The 10,886-nt window shown below is 45.1% G+C and overlaps 1 protein-coding gene across 1 annotated transcript in view; it reads left to right on the forward strand.

The window, feature by feature from the left end:
- LOC135199623 (zinc finger protein 84-like) overlaps positions 1–10,886 on the forward strand; it is a 108,852-nt gene that overhangs the window by 28,192 nt on the left and 69,774 nt on the right. The gene's annotated exons all lie outside the window — the stretch shown is intronic.

Genomic DNA, 10,886 nt, shown 5'->3' on the forward strand with positions numbered 1-10,886 from the left:
TTAGGGTCCTCCAGACTTGTGTGAGGATGGAGGCACCAGTGACAATTTAATCAAATTAACATGTAACACCTCCTGTTTTCCAGTGGAGAGATTAGACATTGAAATGGTAGAGCACTGTTTCCTTGAGAACACTGAATTGTGAGCTCCCCCCCCCCCCCCCCCCCCCCCACCCCCCCCCCCCCCCCCCCCCCCCCCCCCCCCCCCCATATATGTGAGTCCTAGGGGTTGTAATTAATAATATATAGATGATTGTGTATTTCATGATGTAAACAGTAGTGCAGTTATGCCTATTATACCTGGGTAACCTATTTCAAGACCCTTCCCAATAAACACCTAATATAACAGAATACTCCTATACACATTGGGATGAAATGGCTTTTTTTGGGACAAAAATAATTCCTCACGTAATTTTAGGTATTTTATTCAGGAAATAGTTATTATTTGTTAAAATGACTCCTCTGAACTACTTCCATCAAGATGATTATGTTTTGCCTTTATATATGTCTGTCTGTCTGTCTGTCTTTCCACCTGCCTGTATGCCTATTAGTGGTATATTATGGATAAAGTAGTCAGTGGATTTCAATGAAATTTTTAAGTGGTCAAAAATGGAGATAAGTTAAACTAAAATGTGAAATTTTAACAATATTTGATATCTCAGATTTAACGGTAAGATTGAAAGGCCCTACTTCAGGTTTTTCTTCAGATATCTTTCTTTTCATAACCTAATTGATGTCATTCATACATTTGGGCTTGCTCCACAAATGCTACAGCACTGAAATGATGAAATTGAAGTAGAGAGGGTTGAAACTTTGCTGTCGATCATTGTAACAAGTACTTCATGGGATACATTACATTCTTTATCAACCACTGTAGATTTTAGCAGCATCTATAGAATCATTCTATGTTCTCAAAACATCAATAGTTTCTCTTATAAACAAAAAAATCTTAAAAGTCTAGAGTAAAATGTGGCACATTGAGCAGGATTATTCAGCAATGGGACCAACGCTTTATGTGACTTATGAACGAAGTTGAGAGTGAACTTTCACCAGAAATAAAAGTCTCTGACCCCTCAGTGGAATGCCCGAGAATCGAACTCGCAGTCACCGAGGTGGCAGGTCAAGACCATAACGATCACACTACTATAGCGCTTTGAGCAGGATTTTCCCAAATTATAATTTTGAAATTTCTTTCAAGGCAAGCTATCTCTAATTTTAAAGGACAAGGTATGTCATAAAAATGCCAACTTCACTAGACAAATCTTTTTCATTTGATGAAATCTTTTGCTTGTAATTTGTTGACCTGTTGAACCATCCAATGCTATCTTTGAAATCAAGAATACCCTTTGTAAATGAAGATTTATTGCTTGGCTCACTGCTTACAACCTCCAAAATTCTGTTGTTTAATCTAAAACACTGGCTTGCAAGTTCAGCTCAGCATAAGTCTATAATTTTCCATTTTTCCTGGCAAGGACAGCATAACTTTTTAGCCTCTAACTTGGTAATAGGTGGATAAAAATTCACGTTTCCTCTTTTCTGGGCTCAGCTCGTGTCGGCCTATGAAAGTATCCTTAATATCATTCTTTTCTAGGTAAAATTAGCCTAAAATTACCAGAGAAAACAAAATTAAGAAAATGTCAGTAAAACTGACTCGCTCACTCTTAAAAAGAATGTGTCGGTATGATAAAGGGGCGAGTGTGGAACACTACCACGAGCCAAACACACCAATTAGAACTTCCTGTCAGAATCCCCCAAGAGAGAGCTGATACCAACGGGCGATGCAGCCTCTACTACTACTACTAGAGGACGCCACGGACAGCAGCGCCCCTAGCGGACATCCTTAAATTTTAGCGCTTCATACAAGACGCATTTTTCTTTGTGTGTGCTTTATCAGGATTTATCTTTATTTTCGAAGATGGAACGCTCTGCAATTGCCACGGCTAAGTTAAGTAACTCATAAGTAATATTTTACCACCTTTTTATCTTCCGGGTACCAGTATTTTCCTCTTAATAGGTCATATACGGTTCCCCGGTTGTCTCGTGGCGGCCATGCCGCCTCGTAAGAATTCCCGGTCCTACAATACTGGGCTTCTTATACTTATGAGCTTACGTTATCACATTCATTGTTTTACATCGAGTTTTAGCTAGTTCAGCCCTCCTACCATTCTCTTAGCTTGGTATTTAGGGCTATTATTTTTATTTTCCGGCCCAGCATCCCGGCTCTTGCTCTACATCGGCTATCGCTGGCTCCGAGTAGGCTCCTGTTTCTTGGAACAGTCTGCCTCCTCCTGGGCTTCTTTCTCTTTTACTAAAAGTGTCTCTTCCACCTTCGATGTAATTTTATTTTCTTATTTAGGGTGTTAGGCTAGCCTAGGTGCTTGTTCCATGTATTGGTACAGCTTGGTCCACGTGGCCCTACCACGGTTGTGTTGCTCGCGGCCTAGGCCACTTGCGGTCACGTGTTCCATAGCACCTTACCCTGCCCCTTCCCTCCCTCTCTGATATAGGGAGGAGCTGGGGGACCCCTTGGTTGTTATGACAACCTCATCGCCTTCTCTCACTCTTTCGGAGGTGTCCAGGGTCCTCCCAACGGGGGTATAGGGCGACCACTATGAGGTACCGGGTCTTTTCCATGCGGGTAGTTGGTGAGGCGGGGGAGGAGTAGGCCATCCCTCCCCCCCCCCCTTTTCTCGCTCCCGCCGTGTTTCGCCGAGACCTTCCTCCCCCCCTCCCCAGTTGCTCAGCCACCTCCCTTCCTACGATACGAAAGGAGCCTTCCGTCGCAGCCGGGGCACCTTTGGTTATAGGTTACTGGCTCCGCTAGCGGGCAGGGTGGGCACTACGAGTGGTCGGTTGCTTGCCTACTATATCCTTATATCTCTCCCCCGCTACCGGAAGGGAGCTTACCCTTACCTACGCACTCTGCTAGTAGACGGGCGGAGAGAAGTTGTTTTAGTTCTGTTATTTAAGGATATATACCCTAATTAAATAATATAATTATAGATATTTTTACAATGAATTGTGTGTATTATTATTTTTATCAACCATCCCCGCCACCATCTTCCGTCGTGGTTTCCATTACCACCACTCCTAGTTGGTTGATTCTTGTGCCTCCGCCATCGGCGGAGCCATAGCCTATCTTCCAACCTGGTTACCACACGTATTTTGGCGGGGCTCTGGTTTTATCTAACTTTATCGCTCCGGCACCAGCGGAGCATATGTTAGGCTGTAAGTGTTTACTTGGTACTCATGTACTTTTCCACTTACAGGCTACCAACTATGCCAGGTCCCAGCTTGTAATGCGACGCTTTATGACCCCTGTGGACATGACGAGTGCAGGTCCCACGCCCTTGTGCCACGTCCTTCAACGAGTTGATCGTCTGGCACCCTGAGGCCTGCGCTATATGCTACGACCTAGTCGTCAGCTGGGAGAATGGGGGTAAGTCCATTATAGACTTACTTATGATTTTACTAACAACTTCTAGTCGTAAGTTTGTTAACCCCTTTCCACAATTGGCAGCTAATCTCACCTTTCTTTCAGGCTAGCGGTGTGAGGGAAGTCGCCCTCGCCACCCTGAAAGCATGGGTGGGCGGCTTTGGGAAAAACGCCGCCAAGGGCCAGCCCTACATTTTGGATAGGAAGCTGGCCATCCAGATCTTCCCCGCGGGCAAGTCGACGGGTTACGTCGACCCCTTGTCCGCTGCCCCACTGATAGCCTCCATTCAGCAAGACCTCCAGCAATCGTTTGGGGTCGTAGCCTCACAGGAGTCGGTTCCGGACATCGCTGCCCTGGACCTTAACCTAGAGCCCATGGCGGTAGGTGGGGAGGATTTGTTGGTTGAGGTAGGTATGTCGGGCGCCAAGGTCTTTCCTTGGGCGCTCCTGGATCTTCTCCTGTCCCCTCTTCTTCCGCTTCTTTCCAAGGCTTTGCGGGATCTGAGATCCCTATTCGTCCCCTCCTCCCGCCTCTCTCTGTACCTCCTAAGGAGAAGGGGAAAGAGAGAACCGAAGACCTTATCTAAGTCGACTTCTAGGAAGTCGTCTTCGTCTTCTTCGGCTAAGAAGTCGTCGACTTCCTATGCCGATGCGGTGAAGGCAAAGCCGGGCTCTTCCCAATCGAAGAGCTCCAGAAGCAAGGCTTCGAAGGAGAAGGCTCGCACTCCCACCGAGTCACTGCCTTCTCCCGCCTCCGCTGCTTCCACTCCGGCTATGCCGGAAGGGGTAGCAAGCACCAGCACCTGTGATCCCTCTACTGTCTCAGCAGGGGTGATGGAACAGGTGGGCGTGCTGGTAGGCTCCCAAATTTCCGCGCTGGGAACGCGGTTCGAGCAGATGTTTGCCCAATTGTCAAACAGTCTGTCTCAAACTGGACAGTCAATCCAGGATCTCTCTAATAGAATGAGAGAGAATGGACCGAGTAGCTGGGCTAGCTCAGGCTCCTCCCCCAGTCTCCCCGGCATCTAGCACGGGGATTCTTCAACTTCCATCTTATGACTCCTTGCCAGCTTTCTCTATGGATAACCCATGGAGAGTAGCTGCCTACGCTCCGTTCAAGGACGGAATGATTTCTATCCCGGAGTGTGGTACTCGAAGGATTGAGGACTTCGAGTTTTACCCTCCGGGTCTGTCGCAGCCTTTCATCGGGTATGCTAGGCTGACGCCAACGGCTCTCACGAGAGAAGACAAAATCTCTAAGGAGTCAGTTCTTTACAGTAGAGATCACGCCCCAGCGGGAATGGGTTCACTGCCTTGAGGATTGGGAGTGTACTAACACTAGACTCCAGGCCTACAAGAGTCCCTTCACTATTTTCGCGACGGAAGAGGAGGTCTCTCTTCCGTTCGCCACGAAATTGGTTGGAGAAGTCTCTTCAGGCAGTCCTCAAGGATGAGCCCATTCCACAGTTGAGGGAGGCGGAGTCTACCTCTCCTCTCTTCCCCGCCTTCGGAGAATTGTGGGAAAACCTGCCAGCTACATTCACGCTGGGTAAACTCAAGCCGGACTGCGCCATGGACCAGTTCGGTGAGAAGTTACCTAGGCTGCCGGATTCCCTAATCCAGGCAGAGTTCGATGCGCGAACTAGGTTTGGCAGGTCCCTCAATTCCCTCATCATTACAGAAATGGCTGCTCTTTCCTACGCTTCGGAACCGCTGTTCAAGATTTTGGCAAAATCTCAGTTTCAGACGGTTCTGACGGACGCTTTTTGACTTCTTCCAGGCTAGGAGGAACTGCCGGAAGCATGTCCTACAAGAGTGCACAATCAGGCATGAGCCTAATAGACTCTTGGCTGCAAGCATGTGGGGAGCGGATCTCTTCCCAGAGTCCGCAGTGAACGAGGTCCACCACGAAGCTGCTAGACTCAACCAGAGCCTTAGAGCTAGGTGGGGTATTTCCTCAAAGAGGGAAACAGGAATCCGTTCCCACTAGCTGGCAAGAAACCAAAGAAGGCTGGTAAGAGGTTCCAGCCTTATAAAAAACTCAACAACAGCAGCAATTTGTGCAGGCAGTCCCAGTTACCCAACAGGGACAACCTTCCACCTCTAAACAGAACCAACCTTTCCCTCCTGGTGCCCCAGCAACCTCAACCATCCACTTCCTACGCTATCTCGCGGCCTTCAACCCTGCCTATGAGGCTCAAGGCTACTCTCAACCGAGAGGTAGGGCGAGAGGTTACTTTCGTCAGTCGTGGCGCAGGAAGGGGCACGAGGAGTAGACAGTTCAGAGGAGGGCGTGGTGGGCCAACCCGCCCATCAGCAATGAGGCTCCCCAGGTAGGAGGGAGGCTGTTCCTCTTCCGCCACAGGTGGGGGTTCAGCAATTGGGCACAGAGCATAGTGTCCAAAGGATTAGGCTGGAGTGGATCAAAGATCCCCCTCCAATCAAATCATTTCATCAGGTACCGTCAAAGGAATTGATAGATTACGCGGAAGAACTCCTTCAGAAAGGAGCTATTGCGAGAGTCAAACATCTCATTTCAAGGGCGCTTATTCAGCGTGCCAAAGAAAGGCTCAACAAAAAGAAGGGTAATCTTAGACTTGTCAAAGCTAAACTCTTTCATTCGTTGCGACAAGTTCAAGATGCTTACCCTCTCGCAAGTAAGGACCTTACTTCCGCGTGGAGCCGTCACATGCTCCATCGATCTTACAGACGCATACTATCATGTCCCTATAGCCAGGCACTTCCGCCCATTCCTAGGATTCAGGCTAGGGAATCAGACATTCTCATTCAAAGTGATGCCCTTCGGTCTGAATGTAGCCCCCAGGGTATTCACAAAGATAGCAGAAGTGGTTGTACAACAATTGAGAGCTCAGGGAATCATGTAGCGGCATACCTCGACGATTGGTTGATCTGGGCACCAACAACAGTCGAGGAATGTCTCGAAGCTACCAAAAAAGGTAGTTCACTTTCTGGAACATCTGGGGTTCCAGATAAACAAAACGAAATCCAGACTTACTCCGGAATCTCGTTTTCAGTGGCTAGGAATCCAATGGGATTTGTCTTCCCACAATCTATCAATTCCAGTGGCCAAACGGAAGGAAATAGCAAAATCTGTCAGGCAATTCCTCAAATGCAAACAAAACGTCAAGAAGAAACCAGGAGAGAATCCTAGGTCTCTTCAGTTTGCTTCGGTAACAGATATCCTTCTGAAAGCAAGGCTGAAAGATATAAATCGAATTTGGCGGTCAAAAAGCAAACTCCAAATATCGAGACAAGTTGTCAGTAATTCCACAGATCCTTCGCAATCAACTACGGCCTTGGTCAAAAGTAAAGAACTTAGCCAAGAAAGTACCCCTTCAATATCCCCTCCAGTGCTAACCATTCACAGGATGCATCCCTGTCCGGGTGTGGGGGGGATACTCTCAGTTCAAACAGGTTCAGGGGACTTGGTCAGTTCAATTTCGCCAGCTCCACATAAAACGTGTTGGAAGCAATGGCAGTATTTCTTACTCTGAAGAGACTGCTTCCCCCGAAGAAGTCTCATCTAAGGCTAGTTTTGGACAGTGCAGTGGTAGTTCATTGCATCAACAGAGGAGGGTCCAAATCCAAACATGTGAACCATGTCATGATAGCCATCTTTGCATTAGCAAACAAACACAAATGGCATCTGTCTGCCACTCACCTGGCAGGGAGTAGAAATGTGATAGCAGACGCTCTGTCCCGGTCAGTTCCTCTGGAATCAGAGTGGTCTCTGGACGTCGGGTCATTCCAGTGGGTAAGCCGAAGAGTCCCCAGGTCTCCAAGTGGATCTCTTCGCCTCACAAGCGAACCACAAGCTCCCTTGCTATGTGGCCCCCAACCTGGACCCTCTGGCTTTGATGCCACGGACGCCCTGTCGTTAGATTGGAATCAGTGGAGGAGAATTTATGTCTTTCCTCCAGTGAATCTTCTGAAAGTCCTAGACAAACTAAGGTCTTTCAAAGGGATAGTAGCTCTGATTGCACCGGACTGGCCCAAGAGCAACTGGTATCCTCTTCTCTTGGAATTGGGTCTCCGACCTCAACGGATCCCCAATCCCAAACTATCACAATCAGTACAAATGAGGACTGTGTTCGCTTCCTCAGGAACTCTCCAGACCCAATAACTTTATGGACTTCATGAAGTTTGCGGCTAATAAAGATGCTGACATTGATCCACAGAATATTCTCTTCCTAGAATCAGATAAGAGAGAGTCAACCATTAGACAATACGACTCAGCTGTTAAAAAATTAGCATCTTTCTTGAGAGAATCGAACACTACAACCATGACAGTTAATTTGGCTATATCCTTTTTCAGATCCTTATTTGAAAAAGGTTTAGCTGCTAGCACGATTACCACCCATAAACGGCTTTGAAGAAAATCTTTCAAGTAGGTTTTCAGATAGATTTGACTGAATCTTATTTCACATCTATCCCTAAAGCCTGTGCTAGACTTAGACCTTCCCAGAGGCCTACTACAGTTTCATGGTTCTTAAATGACGTCCTCAAACTAGCTTCAGATACTGGAACAACTCATCTTGTACATTCATAATGCTCCTGAGGAAGACATTATTCTTATTAGTCTAGCCTCAGGAGCTAGAATTTCAGAACTGTCGGCTCTATCCAGGGATGCGGGTCATGTGGAAATTCCTCCCATCAGGAGAAGTTCTACTTGCTCCGGATCGTAGGCGTTTTTAAAGCCCAAAATGAAGATCCTCTTGCAAGGTGGGCCCCCCTTGGAGGTTATCCCACTTCCGCAGGATCCTTCTCTCTGCCCAGTATCAACTCTTAGAGCCTTTCTATCTCGTACTTCTTCTAGATCCTCAGGTGCTCTCTTCATGAGAGAAAAAGGTGGTACTTTATCAGTTAAAGCATTAGACAGCAAATCCTTTACTTCATTAAACAAGCCAACCCTGAGTCATTCCAAAAGCACATGATATCAGGGGAGTAGCCACCTCAATTAATTATTTCCAACATATGAACTTTTGAGGCTCTTAGAAAGTATACTGGATGGAAATCCCCGACAGTCTTTAAACGGCATTATTAAAGTCCTTGGAATCTTTTAAAGTTTTTTCAGCAGTAGCAGCGGGAAACATAGTTTCCCCCTGAATACTGTTTAGTAGTTGTAGTATAGATCCCAGGTCTCCTTTCTACCTACATCAACCAACATGCCTCACCCTATCGTCAGGCTACTCAACATCATAGCCTTAGCCGTTGTATCATATAGTGGTTTGTCCCTTATTTTTTTGCTAGGGACATCCACATTTGTACTGATAATGTACTTCAGTGTACCGCTACCCTTATTTGTATGCTCGGGAGTAGGACACAATATGTTTGTATATATTCACCATTTTATGTTAATGATGAACTTCAGTCACAATGTGTTTTGTATATATTTTGAAATATTTGTATTGATGATGGATTTCAGTGTACCTACCCTTATTTTTATGCTAGGTAGGACACATGGGTGTATATTTTGGAATTTTGCATTTTGTTAAGTAAATCCCAATTTTTCCTTATTTTACATGCATCTTTGTAATTTACTTTAATTACCATTTAAGTACTTTAAGTTTACTAACATTTTATTATTTACTGTTAAAATAAGTTAGTTTAAGTGCTTAATTTGTATGCTGTAATTGATTTACTTATATTATATCCATCATTTTTAATTGTTTTTCATTTTTCCCTTTTCCATCTTGTCTGTTTCTCTGGTACTCTTTCATAGGCCGACACGAGCTGAGCCAGAAAAGGATTTTGACGAAGGAAAAATCTATTTCTGGGTGATTGGCTCGTGTCGCCCTATGAAACCCCCCCTTTTTTATAGTTTGTTTCCCCCCCTTGCAGGACAAGATGTATTTAACTGTTTTAATTAAGGATGTCCGCTAGGGGCGCTGCTGTCCGTGGCGTCCTCTAGTAGTAGTAGTAGAGGCTGCATCGCCCGTTGGTATCAGCTCTCTCTTGGGGGGATTCTGACAGGAAGTTCTAATTGGTGTTTGGCTCGTGGTAGTGTTCCACACTCGCCCCTTTATCATACCGACACTTCTTTTTAAGAGTGAGCGAGTCAGTTTTACTGACATTTTCTTAATTTTTGTTTTTCTCTGGTAATTTTAGGCTAATTTTACCTAGAAAGAATGATATTAAGGATACTTTCATAGGGCGACACGAGCCAATCACCCAGAAAATAGATTTTTCCTTCGTCAAAATCCCTTTATTGCTCCATTTATCCTCTATGTATCCTTTCTTAGCGAACAATCCATCATGAGGGCTAGCATTTCATCTGGAGAATATTTTTTTTTTTTTTCTTTTTTTTTTTGTGAGGCTGCTAAATTTTCCAACTTTTTATATGTATAATGGTGTCCTCTTCAATGCACTGGAGGTTGCAAAATAAGTCTATATGGTGATATTTCATTATTCTACTATCTTCTTTCTAGTTTTAGCAGAAGCTGCTTTGAAAGAAACAACCGTAGGTTGACCTCTTGATGTTGAAGCCCTCAATTCCTTGTGGTCATCTTTAATGGATAGCAACTGGTTACATGCAACGTAAAAGCACCATACAAACAATCATGTTATGCATCTGTCACCATTTTCGCCCCATAGGGAGTTAGTGCTGTCAGTGGACCTCATGCAGTGCACTGTAGACATTACTTGTAGTTCTCTGCAGCGTGCCCCTAGCTGCAACCGCTTTCGTTCCTGTACTGTACCTCTCTTCATATTTTTTCTTTCATCTTCCTTTCCAACCTATCCTGACACTTTAATCAGTGTGCAAATGCAAGGGCCCTATTAATACTGTACCATAAACTATTTTGTCTATGGTTTAATTATCCTTATAACATATATAACCAATAAATTACTACTCCCGCATGGGAACAGTAACCTCATGGGGTGCACTGCAGGCTTTACTTTTGGTTTTTTGCCCTTACCCTTAGCTGAGCTTCTATCCATATCTTTCTTCCATGTTGCTACCAGCCCTTAACTAATGCTTGGTCTAAAAGACTTAAGTTTCACAATCAATCGACCAATAACTAACAAACCTGAGGTTTTGGTGGCAATAGGAGCTAACCAATGGGGGGAAAAGTGGTCTAAGCCCGACCTGGTTTCCTCCCCTGGCCAATGTAGTGAAGCTAGTTTTCTTCCAGTTAGGTAACTATATGGGTCGACTTGAGGTGGGCAATGTATGGCAAGTCTTGTCATTTGTTCACATAGATAAACCCTGGTCTTAACGTAAAGTTACTTATTTTTGGTAGGAGGGTAAAGTAAACTTTATAGGCGGGTAGTTTTGCTCATTCCTTGGCCAATTGTTATAGCATAAACATAGGAAGAAGTCATACGCCTCCTGATCAGCTAAGCCAAGATTACTAAACAGCCAGATATCCAGATATGTTGTGGGAAAAATCAAATATGACAAATAGAATGGGTGCCCTCTCACCAGTATCTAA

This window comes from Macrobrachium nipponense, chromosome 26 (genome assembly GCF_015104395.2).
Source record: "Macrobrachium nipponense isolate FS-2020 chromosome 26, ASM1510439v2, whole genome shotgun sequence".
In the NCBI taxonomy this organism is placed as follows: Eukaryota; Metazoa; Arthropoda; class Malacostraca; order Decapoda; family Palaemonidae; genus Macrobrachium; species Macrobrachium nipponense.